The 18,300-nt window shown below is 49.1% G+C and overlaps 1 protein-coding gene across 2 annotated transcripts in view; it reads left to right on the forward strand.

The window, feature by feature from the left end:
- The window catches only part of JAK2 (Janus kinase 2), a 324,490-nt gene that overhangs the window by 12,211 nt on the left and 293,979 nt on the right, over positions 1 to 18,300 (forward strand). The window lies entirely within an intron of this gene.

Below are 18,300 nucleotides of genomic sequence, written 5' to 3' on the forward strand. Positions count from 1 at the left end.
AAGCGGATATGGAGGCCAAATTCCATATTCGCAACATTATGTTGTGGCGAATTGAATGAGCATTACGGATGCCTTCTTGCTGAGTAGTGGATACGCATCCTGAACAGACAACCAGAAGGTGGAGAGGTCTTCTTTGTTACTGAAGACCAGCTTCATTGCTTTTGAAACCTTCAACTCTGCCAGCTCCTCTGCTTCGTCTTCAGTAGGTTCAATTTTGGCGTTGAACGGGTCTTTGTGCCACGGAACATCCAACGGTGCATCGTCGAAATACGATTTGAACTCAGCGGAGAGATTGTCGAGATGTCTAGTGATGCAATCTTTGATGCTGACGGGAAGCTCAATCCTCTGCGTCTGCAGGTGCTCGTCCAAGAAAGGAAACGAGGCAGTGGACCCGGCTTTGATTCGTGCCTGCCAGACTTCCATTCTAGCAGACAGTCCGGCAAGCTTGTCTTGAACGTCACTGACTGTCATATCACGGCCTTGCAAGGACTGGTTCATTTCGTTGAGTCGGCCGAATATATCGGCCAGGTAGGCGAGCATCATGACGAACTCTTCATTGTCGAAGTGGACATGGAGGTTGTTTTCGTTGTCTCGCAGGAAGATTTCCACCTCAACCCGGAGTTCATACAGCCGAGAGAGGCATTTCCCCCTCGATAGCCAACGGACTTTGGTGTTTCTGAATCGCAGTTTTTCGGCGTCCGCTCGTGGCCCCCCCGGTCGGGGTCAAGGGCCCCAGGTTGAGAAACGCTGTCCTGGAGTAAAATAGGTTATATTGTTTTTTTCAATTTCAGCTTTGGCCTCCAGCATTTTCAGGTTTGGGCTCACGCACAACGTTATTTTCCCAGGTGCCGCACAAACATCTGCACCGATCAGACTCGGTGACCTCGGACAAAGACCTTTTATAAGGACATGGGTTGAATCCCTGCTTTAGATAATGCCAACCCCCTCCCCGCCATCACGGTCGTCTCTCCAACTCACAATCCCACGAGATATGCGGAAAGGACGACCCAAAACCAATTATCTTCTTTTTGATTCGTATATAAACATCATTAAAAGTAAATAATGACCTCGGCCAAAGTTCAAACAACGGGAGTTTAATTTCTACGAGAGAATTCCACATAGCTATTTGGGCATTGAATACACTAACAGATCGCTGTCTCCATCGATCTTGCCAAGGCCGTAACACCTATCGGCTCAAAATCCTTTTAACTGTTCACTTGGTAGTTTTTACAATGAAGGAAACATTAACAATATTTTTTTAAAGTTTATTTTGTGATTAATTTGTGATTGGAGTTATGTTGTTTGGAATGAAAAAAAGAGATATCGAGTTCAAGTAAATGACAACATGCCATGATGGTTTCTATCTTCTAAATGTGATCTTTGCGAATCGCCATATGCAAGATTCGCCACGGACCCACGATTGATGTTTCTACACGTGAACGTACCCGTTTGTTTGTGAACGGGTACGTTTTTCATGGAAGTCCTTCACGAACTTGCTGTCCATGTCTGACGTACGACTGAGTACAGGAATGATGGTGCTACAGGAATGTGGAATTTATTGGTTTCATGCTTTAGCATTCGCCGTATCTGCATTGCCTGCTTTCTTCTGGCCTCCCTGCCCATCCGTGCATAGCACGGGAATCTCACTAGTATATTTAATGGAATAGAATGGAGAGGAGAGGAAATAGGCTGAGTGAGGAATATTTTTGGTATGGTTTCATGATTTAAAGATTTGAGGTCAAAGTTTTAGAAAATGCTAATGAGTGTTGTTTCTGTATGGGGAAAAAATGGTTGAAGGCTTGGGCCTTCGGAAAGGAAAACTAGAGATTCCTACACAGGACTGAGAGAGGGCTAATTGGGATCTATATGAAGGAAAGAAGGAGGAACTCGATATCTGCGATCACAAAGCAATCGCCAAGTGTAAGCCTCCCCCGCCAACGAACCCATGGCGTTCGCCCTCGACTTACCATTGACCCGTCCCGTGATCGAATGATGGACATTATCAGACCACCATATGACCTTGACCTTCAACATTTAGGGATAGAATGTAAATAAATAAAATGTGTCACCATCTACAATCTATCTACAGTATAAAACAGAACATAATGAAAATCTGAGGTAAATTATTCAAAATATGATCAAAAATGTATTTTTTGTTAAGTCACAATACGAAAAAAGTAGGTCAAAAACACAAATCAAATACCAGGTGCCCAACTTCAGTACAGCTACGCAATTATGATGCAGGAATATCTTGGAAAGCCAAGTGGTCATTGAGAATCCGCATTGGCAGAATTGAGCAATGACAAAAGACACATTGTTTTTCAGATTGCCATTTGACCTTAACCTTTTACCCAGTGGGGTATGATGTAAATTACGTTTAAATGCGACTTGCTCGGGGCTATTTAGAAAGGGCAATTTCATTCCGATCAGACAAACCTTAGTCGACTTATGGTGGAAAATGTTAAACATCTATAATTGGGTCATGACCTTAAAAATTGTATACACTACATACATACATACACTACATACATACGTACAGTACATACACTACATACATTATATGTACAGAGGACTGTCTCCAAAGTTGACAAGGTGAAAAAAAACTATCACAATCCTGCAAACGTTTTATTCCTATTACTGATGCAAAATGTTAATTCCGAAAGTCCTAGCTGGCTCGAAGATACAGCTCGAACATTGGCAGAAAAAGGTAAAAAACCCAATTAGTGGTTTAGTACTCCTCGGGATGTAAGAAATTGACTTTTAACCAGAGGGGTACGATGTAAATAAAACTAAAATTTGGCTTGATCTAAGCTATCTAGAAAGTGCAATTTCATTCCGATCAGACAAACCTTAGTCAAGTTATTGTGAAACATGTTAAAATGTCTATAATTGGGTCATGACCTTAAAATTAGGTCAAGGTTAAAAAAAAGCCATCACAATCCTGCAAACGTTTTATTCTCATTACCGATGCAAAATGTTAATTCCGAAAGTCCGAGCTGGCTCTTAGATACAGCTCGAACGTTGGCAGAAAAAGGGAAAAAACCCAATTAGTGATTTAGTACTTCTCGGGGTGTAAGAAATTAACCTTTGACCCAGAGGGGTACGATGTCAATAAAACTTAAATTTCGCTTGATCTCGGCTAACTCGAAAGTGCAATTCCGATCAGACAAACCTTAGTCGAGTTATGGTGAAAAATGTTTAAATATCTATAATTGGGTCATGACCTAAAAATTTGTATACACTACATACATATACACACTACATACATATATACAGTACATACACTACATACATACATACAGTACATACTGTTACGGACCGCGGATAAGATGTTGTTTTGCCGAGCGGATGGCACCGCGGCCGAACAGTTACCCCAACTAACCCGATTCCTGGACGTTGGCCGAAATCGCGCCACAGGTATTCAATTTGGAAACCTCTAAAGCGACCGAATGTAAAGAGGAAGAAGAAGAAGACGTACAGAAGAGTAACAGGATTTATTATTTACACACACTAAGCAAAAGGAGCAGTCAAGGTTATATACAGGGAAAATGGAAAAAGCAGGTGACACAGTGCAAATATTAACTTATACAAGCTTAATTAATACCCAGGGACAAGACACACAGAACAAACTCACGTACACAAAAGGATGGAAAGGCAGGGATGGTTTGGGACAGCAGAGGAGGGTCCAGGCAGATGGTAGGCGTCGAGGTCCGGCTCCAAGCACGCGCTCCGATCCACGCTTTGGGGTTGAGGCGAAAACCCGGCAAACACAGCCTCGCGTCTCACCGACCGGCGATAGGGCCTAGAGGGTGTCGGCCTATTGCCGCAATACAGGCACCCCCTCACGTCTCTCTCTCTGTCTTGCTAGATCACGCCTCTCGTTCGTGCCTTCTCACCGACCCTGTACCTACTTTGTTCACCTCTCATGAACCTTCAAGCAACTCCCTTCACAGAACTGCTCGTGGGGCTCCCTTACTCATCTCTCGCTTGCGCGATCTTCGCACGCATATCTCATCCTCAAGCGCGGGTGTGACACGCCCTCGTCGGTTTCGGTACCCCCCCCCCCCCGTGCTCTGTGACCTTATATGGCAATGCCACGGGCTTGCCACCTTATTTGGACATGGCGCCGAACAGCGCGCCCCTCGTGGCGAGCTATGGGCTTGTTCCCTTATTTGGGCATGGGGCTGAACAGCCCCGCCCCTCGTGGCGCGCCCTGGGCTTGCCTCTTCCCGGCGACCCCGCCCCTCCTGTTCAAACAGAGCACAGAGCACGTATTCACTATTTGCAACGAAATGAGAGGGCGCGCACCCCACGCTTGTGAAGCTGCTTTACCCAGAGAGGGAGTTTGGGCTGGGAAATGTAATTATTGAAGGGGAGCTATTCTTATTTGATTCGGTGCAATGGAGTGTCAATTAATGGCCAACAGAGCCTTAAACTCACATAGAATAAAGAGATAACTACTTAGAAGGGCTTAAGATTGGCTAGGTGTATGCGATGAATTAATTAAGGGGACGACCTTTGACCTTTACAATTATGGAGGTATTTACAACGATCATGACATTTACAAAGGGTGATCTTTACAACAATTACAAATCCACAACAATACATTATATGTACAGAGGACTATCTCCAAAGTTGACAAGGTGAAAAAAAACTATCACAATCCTGCAAACGTTTTATTCCTATTACTGATGCAAAATGTTAATTCCGAAAGTCCTAGCTGGCTCGAAGATACAGCTCGAACATTGGCAGAAAAAGGGAAAAAACCCAATTATTGGTTTAGTACTCCTCGGGATGCAAGAAATTGACTTTTAACCCAGAGGGGTACGATGTAAATAAAACTTAAATTTGGCTTGATCTAGGCTATCTAGAAAGTGCAATTCCGATCAGACAAACCTTAGTCGAGTTATGGTGAAATCTGTTAAAATGTCTACAATTGGGTCATGACCTTAAAATTAGATCAAGCTCAAAATAAATGTGTCGACTCCACATACTTTGTATCCACATTATTGTTGCAAAATTTCATTCCTAAAGTCCTCAGACATTAGCAGAAAGGGAGAAAAACCGAAATGGTGGTTTAATACTCCTATGGGTGTAAGACCTTGACCTTTAACCCTAGAAGGTATGATGTAAATTAAGTTTAAATGTGGCTTGCTCGAGGCTAACTAATGAGGGAAATTTCATTCCGATCGGACAAACCTTAATCAAGTATGGTGAGAATCTTAAAATGTTTTTAATTAAACATACATTATAGACTTTAAAAATTAGGTCTAGGTCAAAATAATTAGGCCAACCCCATACTTTTCGCATTATTGATGCAAAATTTCATTCCAAAGGTCCCAGCGGGCTCTGAGACACATCTCGGAAATTGATATAGTTTGGATATTTGGGGAGTTGAGAGTGCAGGAAGAAAAATAAATGAATACAAGTCAGGAGACGACGATGGTTCACGAGCGAGCAGTATTCAATGACAAAGGACGGCCTATAACCGAAACAGGCCCGGAAATGTCAAAACGAAGGTTACTGACCTTGAAATGAGATAGAAAGTAATGTATAATCAGTTATGAGGTTTGTTAGCTACAGAATTCCGAAAATTCGGTTCGATTCCGACAACTTTGAAAATTTGACCTTTGTGACTTTCAAAGGTCAAAGGTCGAAGATTCTGAAATTTGTTGGAAAACTTGTATTTCATGATGTATGTGATAATATAAGATCATGTACGACATTTCCCCCTATCAGGAAGCGAACAATGTAATAAAACCATCAAAAATCGACTTTTCTAAATTTCGTGACCTTGTGACCTTGACCTTGGGGCGAAAATGAAAAGAAATCGAGCTCCGTGGGGCTAGACACATGCCATTGGCCTAACCAAATATCGAAACCCCTGTCAGATTCCACAAAACCCTTCGGAGAAGATGTAGCTTGAACTCGATTACCCCCTAAAAATACATCTTTTTCGGGCGTGGCTCCGCCCACAATGGGCGCAATACGCCCACTCTAGGCAGGACACAACTAGATCATGATATCAACCTCCCACCCAAGTTTCATCAAGATCAGATGATATTGTCGGGTAGTTATGCTGCGAACAGACAGATAGACGCACACCCATGACGAATATAGTGGTCACTTGATAACTCGTGAACCAATATAAAGTGGTTTAGTACTCAGGGATCTAAGAAACTTTGTGGTACCATTAAAATTGGGGGAGCCAATTGCAGAAACAAACCCTACAAGAGCAATAAGCCTCCCCTATCCTATTGGGGGAGGCTTAATGAGAAGGGATGGGTTGGGGTAAGACACTTTTGTGAAATAGCAAGTGAGGCACACCTGAATTGGTTGGAGCCTGTACCATATTCAAGAGGGAAGCGGATTCAGGGACCAAAATTCAGGTGCAAGGAGGTGGTGGATATGGATTTCAGAGATGGGGGAATACGGAGTGTGGATGGGGGAAAGAGGTATGTGGAGTAGAGATCTAATAGTGGCTAACTCCACAAGAGGATGTGAACAAACTCTGCATAAAGTAAAGTCATAGGAGGAATCCATGCAATCAGTAACATCCATAAACTAGAATAGCACTTGCAGAGCACATAGTCTCGCCTCGTGCGTTCATTCGGAACAAAAATACGGTCGTTAACTTAACACACTACTATTATGGCCAATAAACCCATATCATCCTTGCTCCCTATTGTGACGCGGGAAGAATTAAGCAAGGCACAGGATGGTGGTTGATACTTGCTGTATTCGAATATGCAGGTAATGAAAGAACCCTCTGTCTGACCAGGGTACAGAGCAAAATGAGAATGCTGGTCGATCCGTCCGAATCTCACGTCAGCAAACAATTAAATCTCCCGTTTTCCTGACGATGATCAATCCATGCGCCCAACAACGAAATGGCTTTAATGGCCGAAGCCTTTTTTTATTATAAAAAAGGTAAAAAGACACTCAATAGAACCAATCAAAGACCCAGGAAATCAAAAGCCAATAAATCAAACGATAAATCAGAAATCAAAAAGAGAAAGCAAAGCAAAGATCAGCAAAATCAAGAAAACAAAGTTCAAAGACAAAGTATAACCCAAATCAAATTCAATAAACCATTAATCATTAAAACCAGAGTTCATTATCCCTATCCCCAACCCCCAAAAACCCTCTCCCTCCCCAGGCAACAGACACCTAACTCTAACTAACCAAAGGGGAGGGAGAAAGGAAAGAAGACCCTATCCCTCCCCCACCCCACACCCAAAACAACCAAGAAAGGGACACCTTAAAACAATAAGAATTAAGGGGCCTTTTTTCCTTTACATACCGAAATTAACAACCGGCTGCTAACCGCAGCCGGGAACATGCAGCCACAAACACTTTGAGGGCTCGACCCACCACTGGAAATAAAAATGAAAGAAAATAAAAATCAAACCAAGGCAAAATCTATCTATAATTCCAGTAATCTCTGTGTGTATGTATGTATGTATGTATGTATGTATGTATGTATGTATGTATGTATGTATGTATGTCTGTGACCGCTGTTTCTCGACAACCACGGGTCCGATATACTTTAAACTTGCCAGGTATATTGCTGGGGACCCGAGGATGTGCCTTTTCAAGGTTTGAAATTAATCGGACAAGTAGTTACCGAGCTATGTCCAAAAAAACGATTCAACCAATCAGAGAGCAGCGAGCTATCACGTGTGCCGAACGTGGCGAACAGACTCTGCCTCGGACGGCACATTTGAGTGCGTATTCATTTATTTCACGTTGGCAAACTATGTTGGCGTTAAACTATGTTTTAAAACTAATTAAAACTAATTTGCGATTCATCGTAACTGCGATTTGCGACCTTCCGGACAGTGAAGACTTCACTTCCGGCAGCCAATCACAGAACGAGCCGAGCCGAGCGCGTGCGCCATTACGGTTCGTAATTCGATTTCTTCCGGAGAAAATAATAATTTCTCGATTTCTTATGCGCATTATTTCTCCCAATTCAGTCAGAGCGAAGGGCGGAAGCGAAGAGCGTTGTTTTTTTTGTTTACGGGCGTACGGGCATACGGGCGGGGTAGAGCGTACGGGTAGCGTTTTTTTTTTTTTTTGGCAAGGAACGGGCACCCACGTACGGGCATGCCCTAGTCAAGATCAAATAAAAGGAAACTCAACTGCCCCCACCCTCGCCAGGCTGCGCCAGGAAGGGCCCACCCGGAAGATGCACCACAAGGAAGGCACCGGCTCCCTGAGCTGCCCCCGAGGCGTGAGTGTCCCAATGAGAATCACCGCCCGACAGGGCCTGCAAGCACACCTGCCGGAGCACCCCCAACCTTTCCAAGCCCGGGAGGCAAGCTCGGTCAGGGACTACGGCTGCACATGACTGCCGCCCGCACATTTGGAAGTAACCTCCCGTGGGACCCCCCCTCCCCCCTTCACCACGGAAAAGCACGGCCGTATTCTCCACTCCAGGGAGGGCTTTACGACACACCTGATGCATCGTTACGGCCAGCACCCCGCCCCGTCGCCCGCAGGCTGTCGCCTAGCCTGTACCTTCGGTGGCAGGATAGGGCCATGCCCCCCCCCCCCCATATCTGCCCAGGATCCAACCATTCCCTGGTATGGAAACCTCTGGTTCTCGCTCACCACAAGATGGTCTTGATTGCACAGACCGTTCTCCAGGCCTGCCTCCACTTGCGGCCAGGCACTGGTTGTGGTAGGAGCCCGCTGAACACAAAGATGTCACATCTAACCATCACCAGCCAAGGCACATAGCATTCGAGGAGGCCAGCCGCAAGCGACCAGACACCCTCGACAACAGGGCAGTCCCAAAGGACATGCCTAACAGTTTCGTCCCCTGTGCATCGGGGTCGGGGACACTGGACCGACACGTTCAGGTCCCTCTGGAACCGAAACACCCGGACTGGAAGACACTCATGGGCGGCTTGCCACGCGAAGTCCTTCTGGTCGTTGGCGAGACAGCGAGTCGAAACGTTCTCCAAAACCTTTCTCGTGGTACGTTCTGCGAGAAGGCTTCCACGAAGGATACGCACCTCCCGCAGCACCTCCCTTGGACGCAAGTGATCCAGGACCTGCGACAACCGCCAACTGATGGGCCAACGGGTCAACAGGCCCTGCTCCCGGGCCAACCCCTCAAACATCCGAAAATGTCCTGGACACGACCCAGAAAAAGGCTGAGACAGCGGGAGGGACCGCTCTTCCAACCGCGCAATGGACAGCCCCAGAAAAAAGAACAAAAAATCCCGCGCCAGGTGGCAACCCGGGTCCTCTGACACAAATAACTCCACGAGAGTACACGCAAACGCAGACATACATACCAACACCGGGCAAGGGACACCATTCCCACCCAAGGACGGGCTCATCTTCACAACCCTCCTACACCTGCGCTCTGCTCGGGTACCCCAGAAGAAAGTGAAAAGCAATCCCTCCAGAGCCCGTCCCACCGCAGGAGGAGGTGGGGAGATTCTAGCCAAATACAACAACTTACCAATCAAAACATTCTTGATCACTAAATTTCGCCCCTCCATGGTAAGGCGACGAGACCGCCAAGAAGCGACTTCCAATTGCATTTCCCCAATGACCCTTCGCCAGTTCTCAGCAGCCACGCCGCCTGGGTCAAAGCAGACCCCGGGGATCTTTAATCGATCTCTCTGCTCCGTGTATGGGCAAGGAGGGCCGGAGCCCGTCCTGTGCCGACCAAAGTACATGACCTCACTCTTCTGAGGATTGACTTTGGAAGAGGAGACCAACCCAAAACGCTCGCAGAGACCCACCAGTCTGCACATGGCGACTGCATCGGTGACAAACACCGACATGTCGTCCATGTACAGACTCACCTTTCGGCGCTCCCCATGGGTTCCGGGAATCCACAACCCAGTGAAGGATGGGTCCGCTCGCAGTGCACAAGCAAACGGTTCAATGCAAAGGACAAAAAGGACTGGTGACATTGGGCAGCCCTGCCTGACCCCAGAAGCGACTGGGAAGGCTCCGGAGAGATGTCCGTTGACCAAAACACGGGCTTCAGCGTCCCTATACATGAGGTCCACCCAATGCATCAAATTTGGCCCAAAGCCAAAACGGTCCAAAACGGCCATCATGTATTCATGTGACACTCTGTCGAAAGCCTTCTCCTGGTCCAAACTGATGATGCTCAGTGGGAGGCCTCTCTCTCCTCCGCCAGCTGGATCGCCTCTGGAACCAGGCCCAGGCTGCCGGACACACTGTGACCCGGAACAGCACAAGTCTGATCCGGGTGCACGAGGTCCTTCATGACACCATGCACCCTCTTAGACAGCACCTTTGTCAGTATCTTGTAGTCAACATTCAACAAAATTGGACAAAATTGGACAAAATCACAGACTGGGCAAACAAGTGGAACATGTCTTTCAATCCTGACAAATCTCACACTCTTACGATGTCTCTCCGAAAAGACCGACTGGACAACCCTCCCATCTACTTTCTGAATAATCCTCTCCAAGAAGTTCTGTCACTCAAACTTTTGGGTCTCACTATCTGCCATGATCTTTCCTGGGAAAACCACATTTCAAATCTGGCCTCCAAAGCCAGTCGCCGACTGGGCATCCTCCGTCGTGCGAAGTCCTTCCTTGGCACACCTGAGCTCCTCACCACGTACAAGGCTTTCATCCGCAGCTCAATGGAATACTGCTCTCCCCTCTGGGCTGGTGCTCCTGCCTCACACCTAGCTCGTCTTCACGCTGTTGAAAGCAAAGCATTCAGAATCATTGGAATCTCCCGCGATGAAGCAAACTCCAAGGGCCTCTCACTCACTCACCGCAGGCAGGTTGGTGGTCTTTCCGTCTTCTACCGACTCCTCTCTGGCCTTGCCCCCCCCCCCCAGCTCTCTCTGGGCTCTGTCCCGCAAATATTCCTACAGGTCGCACGAGATCTGCCTGCAACCCTCTTATGGTTAAACTGCCAAAATCAAGACTCTCTGCTCACCTTCACTCCTTCATTCCCCTTTTCTCCCGCCTCTGGAACAAACTCCCTCACTCTCTTCAATCCCACTCCACCCTCCAGGTCTTTAAAACAGCTGTTCACCACCATCTCTTATCTTCCCCCATCCAAAACCTTGATCTTTTCTATCCCCGATAATTTCACCCCAATTCCACTTTTTGAAATACCAACTTCTGTCCTGGAAGTCCTCGGTGTCCTTGTGTTTTATACTTCTCCCACCCCCCCCCCCCCCCTCCCCACGCCTCCTCCCCCCAAGCCCTCTCCCTCCCACACATCTCCCTGCTCTTAAATGTTGTGTGCTCTCAAGTGTTTGTGTGCTTCCCATTCTCTTGTCTTCCGCTCCCTCTTTTTATATATTTTGTTTGTGTGGTTGATTTGTTTGTGAAGTAAATGTCAGCTCTTTCACGAGCCTCGATTCAGTATACAAAAAAAACTAAGTGATCGGGCGCCAGTTGGACAAATCCTCCCGATCACTCTTCTTGTGCACAAGGTTTACCACGCCCCGGCGCATCGAATCTGGAAACCTCGCAGAGGTGGCTAGCTCCCTCACTACCTGCAGATAGTCCTCGCCAAGGACGTGCCAAAGGCAGGGATAAAACTCCACTGGCAGGCCGTCGTCACCCGTGGTTTTATTCGCGGCCAAATCCCTAACAGCGGAGGTCAATTCCTCCAGGCTCACCGGCTCCTCCAACCGCTCCCGCTGTTCGGGGCTCAAACGATTCCTCAGATCGCCGAGAAAGTCGGCCATCTGGATTTGGTCAACCGGTCGTTTTTCAAAAAGCCTGGAGTAATAGTCCTCCACTGCTTCAGTAATTTGGTCCGGATCCGAAACACGGCCTCCCCCACATTAACCTGGACCAAACTGCCCCGTTGCCTGGCACATCGTTGGAGGAAGAATCTGGTACACTTTTCATTCCCCTCCAATGCCTGCACCTTGCTCCAGAAGATGACGGCCCTCGCCCTGACTTTGAGGAGACTAAAAATCCTCCCCTTCACCCGGCGGATTTTTTTCCGACACGTCCCTCCCTTCGCAAAGTTTCTTATTCAAGCACTGGAGGTACGCCTGTATGCGCTTCAAACGCTCTCGCTTCCCCGCGGCCCTCATTCGCCAAGCTGTACGGAAAAACACTATGGTCCTACGTTTCACCTCCTCCCACCAGGCTGCTGAGGTAGGGAAGAGGCACCTAACCGTTTCCCACTCCCTATACTTCCGAACGTAGGAATGCCCTAAACTGTCATCCTGCAAAAGGCGACAGTTACGCTTCCAGAGTTCAGAGCGCCGGGGACGCACCCCATTTAATTCAATACCCAGAGACAGACGACAGTGGTCTGAAAATGCTACCGCGTGAAGTACCAGGACCGGGTTGCCAAAATTTGGTGTCACAAAGATGTAATCGATCCCAGCCCGACTGGTACCAGCCGCATCGGTCCGGGTGACCTCATTCCTTCCCGCACCCGTGTCCCTCAACCTAAAATCCCAAACAAGCCCTTTAAGGGCCCGCGCCGATGAATCCTGGGGCAACCTGTCCAAACTTATATTAAAATCTCCCCCGACGATCATGGGGCCAGAGGTGGAAAGGAGGGGCCCCAACTGGCGCAGGAGCTCCACTTTTTCTCCCACCGTCATAGGGGCGTACACATTGACCAAGGTCAGTGGGGTCGACGACACCACCACCCTGAGCGCGGCCAATCGCCCCGGAATAATTTCTTCTAGACTAAGGACCTCGACATTCGGGCTCTTAATAAGGAACCCTAATCCTGCCGTACTGTTAGTGTTGCTTCCGGACCAATACGACTCTCCGTACCGCCAATTTGCACGGAGGTATCCATACTCACCGTGCGGATTATGGCATTCCTGCAACAGGCAGACATCCCATTCAAAATTGCGCAGTTCTTCAAAAATAGCGATCCTCCGGACCGTGGTACGGACTCCCCGTACGTTTAAAGACGTTAATTTAAAGCTCATAGCCGGCGAAGCCGGTGTTGTGAATAAACCGTACGTATTATGTTGAAAAGCCAGATTTTGCTGGATCCCTTGAGAATTCCAAGCTTTGACGCACCAAATCACTCAATGGAGGCCGCCATCTTGCGGATGCGGAAGTATGCATAACAAATTGAAAAAAGTTCAATAGGAGTTTGTTTCACCCGTCTTTTTTTGATTCACAATCTTATGCACCTCTAATTTGTAATTAAAATACTTTAAGACCAACCTCGGCCCGCACGGGCCTGGTTATCTTCAACGAAAATCGTCACCAAACACCGGAACCAATGAGATTCGAGCATTTGGAAAAAATATTTAAAAATCAAATCACTCAATGGAGGCCGCCATCTTCCGGATGCGGAAGTATGCATAAAAAATTGCAAAAAAGTTCAATATGAGTTTGTTTCACCCGTCTTTTTTTGATTCACAATCTTATGCACCTCTAGTTTGTAATTAAAATACTTTAAGACCAACCTTGTTCCCCGGGCCCACACGGGCCCTGGTTATCTTCAACGAAAATCGTCACCAAACACTGGAACCAATGAGATTCGAGCATTTGAAAAAATATTTCAAAAAAGCTTTTTACCACATTTCGGATGCTGAAAACGGCGTCAAATATTCTAAAATTGACGAATAATGATTTTTTAGAAATCTCGTGGCCGTAGGGGATAGTTTTTCACGGCCGGAAATATCCGAAGTTGAGACGGAATTCACCGAATTAATCAAGAAGGAAATTTTATAAATTTTAATCTCATCCAGAATGCAAATGGTGTCATTTTGAACTAGGTACGGTACCTACTACACCTACCTACTACCAACTACCTAACCTACTGATGCCATAGTGATGGGTAAAATGGTGGCAAGAGACTTTGGCTTCGCCGGCTCATTGCGGCTTTGCAGTCGGGTACTAGTAGGTGTTAGTGCATTAATCACCAACCCCAGTGCAAACCACGAAAGGGGAGTCATAGGACTTATGAAGCTCCTCCCTCCTTGCCAAGACATGACGGGCTACCATTCTTCCTCCTCCTGCGGTTCTTCCCGCAGCCGGGAGCCACGAGGGTGCCCGGGAGCCAGACTCCGTCTATGCAAACATTCTCACCGGGCAGCAGGGCGAGGTCCTCCACCTCAGGGGTCAAAAAGATTACTTCCCCCCCCCCCCCCCCCCCCCCACACCCACCTGTGCGAGTTAAGAACTGTGGACCATCCTGATCCCTGAGTGCATTTGACACGCGATTCAAAATATTACATCCGATAACACCAGGACACGCCTTTTTGCGTTGAGCTATCGGGGTATTAGTCATATCACGAACAACAAGAAATCCCATCTGTGGAAATATCCTTCCGAGCAGAGTTAGATCTAACTCGACATATCCCAAGTAGGGAACAGAAAGTCCTTGTGCCCCAGATATATGTAGAAACGCAGAAACATCTAACAACTCTCCTTCCCGAACAAGGTGCTCTCTAAAAAAGGATTCGGTAATAGTGGATATCTGTGCTCCTGTATCTAACAAGCATATGGTTTCCAGGGGTCTAATCATGACTCCAACTTCTGGGCACCAACCAACTGCTTTCTGTAATATCGAGCCTCGATCCCTCTGTTTACCCGCCATGCGGCTCACAATGACAGGCTGCTCTAGTTTAAAGTATCAACTGGCGAAATTCCATCTTGCTGCCCAGATCTTCCCTGACACAGACAGTCCCTGCGAAAATGTTCAGCTGACCCACAATCCCAGCAGCGTCGGGGGCCATCGTTCTGCCGGAATCGCCCATATTGCTGGCCAGCTCCACCTGATCTTTGTGAGTTCTGCAGTCACTTCTCAATTTGCTGCTGTTGGGCTGAAAGCTGTTCACCTTGTCTCTTAATTTCCTTCAGCAGTTCACTTTCAGCACGAGCTGTTTCTTGGACCATGACTTCTTTCAGCGTGCTTGTCTTGACTTGCGGTTTCTGATGAACACCTAACCACTGTTGAGCTCTATCTCGAGTGTCAAAGTAGCTCAAATTAGGGGAATCCATGTTAAGACGGCGAATTTCTCTTTGTAGGTTTCGTCTCTTACAGCACCAGCTAATCATCCCTTTAGTGTGCTTTGTCTGCTTGCTTTAAAAGACGCATCCAAACAGACTATTCTATCATAGATTTCGACCAGCTTGAGTGAAGACGTCAGAAGGTCTTCATTATCCCCTTGGCGGTATGCGAAAAACTGTTCTTGGAGTTGTGATAGGGTGTTACCATCGCCAAAGACTTTCAAAAGAACTCGCAATATTTCCTCAGGATCTTCAACTAAATCCTCTCCCCTTCCAATAATTTCCTGTCGAGCTTTTTCAGATAAGTGGTCCAGTATAAAAGCGACTTGCTGTTTGTTGTTTAAATTCCGAGTAGCCAACTGACAACGAACATCGGACACCCATTCCTGTATTGTAAGGTCACTCGACTTTTCAGGTTTGTCACGGAAACGCTCCAATTTGCGTGAAGACGACACAAATACTAAGCGTTCTTCAGTTGAAGTTGAACCTGCACTTGAGGCTGGCATTGGTAGTCTTTGCTCGTCTTTGTCCCGAAGCTCTCGGACGAGGTTGCGATTCTCTGCTATTGCATCCGACGCATCTTTTTCTGCTTCTGCTGACTTCCGTCTTTCTCTACTTAACTCTTCCGTTAACCTAGCAATAGCAGCTTCCAATTCCTCTGGGGTCGCCATTATGTCACAACAATGACAAGTATCAAATATACATTGGTGGGAAAATCAAATCACTAACAGTACAGAACAATTCCAAATTAACTTCAACACAGGCAGATAATGTAGATTTCTCTCACCATCTTAGAGGGAATTTATCCAATTTCAGGAGTACAGTGTTCACCGTATACTTAACAGGGTCCAATCACGCAACCAACAACAAGCTAAAGGTCCAGAATCTCCAATTTATCAGGAGGAATCAGTTCACTCCAAAAATGATCGTAGCACCTCGATGGTCCGTCTGATCATCAGTCTTCTCCAGAGACGTGGCTCGTACTGGTTGCCACACAGACAGGGGGTGTTGTTGCATATCCCACTTCTGACACCATAATGTGACGTGGGAAGAATTAAGCAAGACACAGGATGGTGGTTGTTACTTGCTGTATTCGAATATGCAGGTAATGAAAGAACCCCCTGTCTGACCAGGGTTCAGAGCAAAATGAGAATTCTGGTCGATCTGTCCGAATCTCACGTCAGCAAACTATTAAATCTCCCGTTTGCCTGATGATGATCAATCCATGCGCCCAACAACGAAATGGCGGCAGCGTTTCGAACATGCTGATTGCTGGATGTGACGTATGGGAGAAGGCGGATAGGCGCAGGCTAAATCTGTTTCAATCAGGATGTGACGTATGCCACGAAGCGTGCATGCTCAAAATTAATCACTTACACTATTATGTCACATAGTTTCTTGGCATGGGTTATGAACGTCATAAATTTAATCACTCACTCTCATCAGGCCAAAAATGAGATATATGAAGTTTCTGATTTTTCGCATAAGGATTTCAATTTCACCAATTATGGCTTTAATACTACTTCACTGATTACGTTGTGGCGGACACAAAAGCCCACTGGCGTGGTGACATCATTCCGCGCACCAAGTGGGCGGTGGCCACGCCCGAGGGGTAGGCGTGGCCTCATGATATACACCGGGCGCCCAGCCCGGAGCGGGCCAGTGTTACAGTGAGCTCCTGAAATAAAGATGCTTGTAAGTTACCGCTTGTCCGCTTCCTCCTTGCTCACAAGCAGCGCGCGTAACGCCGCGCTTTACTGGCGGCCCCGACGTGGGGGTCGGGCCACTGGCGGTGGATGGTCCACATCGAGGTGGGCCGGCTTGAGGCGGTCTACCGAAACGCGGTCAGGAGTACCGCCGATGTCCAGGGTGAAGTGCTTCGCCCCGGTCTCCAGCACGCGGAAAGGCCCGTCGTACGGGGGCCGCAGTGGTGTCCGATGGGCATCGTGGCGGACGAAGACGTACTCCGCCGTGTGAAGCTCCGGGGCGACATGCGTCGGTGGGTGCCCGTGGCATGCCGTTGGCACCGGGGCGAACCTCTGGGCGGTCTCTTGCAGAGCGGAGCGCTGCTGTGCCGCGGACCATGGTGCCGTGGAGTCGGGGAGGAACTCGCCCGGCACCCGCAGCGGTTGCCCGAAGACCAACTCCGCCGCGGATGCGCGCAGGTCCTCCTTGGGCGCCGTCCGGAGGCCCAGCAGGACCCAGGGGAGCCTGTCGACCCAGCCGCCGTCGCGGAGGGTGGCCCGGAGCGCGGCCTTCAATGAGCGGTGAAATCGCTCACACAGGCCGTGCCCTTGGTGTCGACAACGGCGGCCGATGTCGCGCAGGCTTTCATCGCCACCTGGGTCACCCGGTTCGGCGCCCCCTCAGACATCTCATCCGACCGCGGCCCCCAGTTCACCTCGGAGCTCTGGGGGGCGGTTGCGCAGGGGCTCGGGGTCCGGCTGCACCGAACCACGGCCTACCACCCCCAGGCTAACGGCCTGTGTGAGCGATTTCACCGCTCATTGAAGGCCGCGCTCCGGGCCACCCTCCGTGACGGCGGCTGGGTCGACAGGCTCCCCTGGGTCCTGCTGGGCCTCCGGACGGCGCCCAAGGAGGACCTGCGCGCATCCGCGGTGGAGTTGGTCTTCGGGCAACCGCTGCGGATGCCGGGCGAGTTCCTCCCCGACTCCACGGCACCATGGTCCGCGGCACAGCAGCGCTCCGCTCTGCAAGAGACCGCCCAGAGGTTCGTCCCGGTGCCAACGGCATGCCATGGGCACCCACCGACGCACGTCGCCCCGGAGCTTCGCACGGCGGAGTACGTCTTCGTCCGCCACGATGCCCATCGGACACCACTGCGGCCCCCGTACGACGGGCCTTTCCGCGTGCTGGAGACCGGGGCGAAGCACTTCACCCTGGACATCGGCGGTACTCCTGACCGCGTTTCGGTAGACCGCCTCAAGCCGGCCCACCTCGATGTGGACCATCCACCGCCAGTGGCCCGACCCCCACGTCGGGGCCGCCCTCCTGCGGGCGGACCCCCGGCACCGCCCAGCCCCGCCGCCACGCCGCCCCCCGGTCCTGCACCCATCCCAGGGGCAGCCAGGGGCATCCCACCTGGCATCCCTGCACCCCGGACGCCGCCGATCGCCAGGGGGCGCTTCGGCCGGGTCATTCGTCTGCCCCGCAAACTGGCCCTCCAGGTGCGCGGGAATTCTGGGGGGGCGCGCGTGGTGGACACAAAAGCTCACTGGCGTGGTGACATCATTCCGCGCACCAAGTGGGCGGTGGCCACGCCCGAGGGGTAGGCGTGGCCTCATGATATACACCGGGCGCCCAGCCCGGA

Source organism: Myxine glutinosa, chromosome 1, assembly GCF_964187855.1.
Source record: "Myxine glutinosa chromosome 1, kmMyxGlut1.1, whole genome shotgun sequence".
NCBI lineage: Eukaryota > Metazoa > Chordata > Myxini > Myxiniformes > Myxinidae > Myxine > Myxine glutinosa.